We start from the raw sequence: 698 nt of genomic DNA, 5'->3' as shown, positions 1-698 counted from the left end.
TATCAGTATATATAGTTAGTCAGGGTGAGAATCTTTCCAACTAACTGCTAGATTAAAGAATCTTCTGAATATTTTTAGGATCATTACCTTACTCATCTTTTACATATAACTGTATGGCTTGACATTGTCATGTTTCCTAGCTCTTCTCCTTTCCCACTCTTGATTAGTTAGTCCTTAAGATCCTGCTTTCCTTTTACTTGTATTATATCTTTCTCTTTGTATTTCTTCTTTGGAGTTCTTATAGTATGGAGAGTATACAATATTTACACACGTGTGTCTGGTTTATTTCACTTATTAGTATATTTTCAAGTCAGCCTTGTCTTTATTGCCCAGAATTGCCTTTGCTATTCTAACTCTTTTCCGGTTGCAGATAAATTTAGGAATGATTTCTCTATGTCTGTGAGATATGTCGGTGGTACTATGATAGGAATTGCATTAAATATGTGCAGAAATTTTGGGAGTATGGCCATCTTCAAAATGTTGGTTCTTCCTATCCAGGAGCATGGGATGTCTTTCCATTTTCTGAAATCCTCTATGATGTCTTTTTTCAGAGTACTGTAATTTTCATTGAAAAGATCTTTGACTTCTTTAGTTAGGCTGATTCCAAGGTATTTCATTTTCCTAGGTGCTATTGTAAATGGTATTGTTTCTATAATTTCCCTCTCAGTGTGTTTGTTGTCTGTGTAGAGGAATGCTAT

This window comes from Octodon degus, unplaced genomic scaffold (genome assembly GCF_000260255.1).
Source record: "Octodon degus isolate 3935 unplaced genomic scaffold, OctDeg1.0 scaffold00081, whole genome shotgun sequence".
Classification (NCBI taxonomy): Eukaryota; Metazoa; Chordata; class Mammalia; order Rodentia; family Octodontidae; genus Octodon; species Octodon degus.
The sequence above is the reverse complement of the archived record's forward strand: the minus strand, read 5'-3'. Positions refer to the sequence as shown.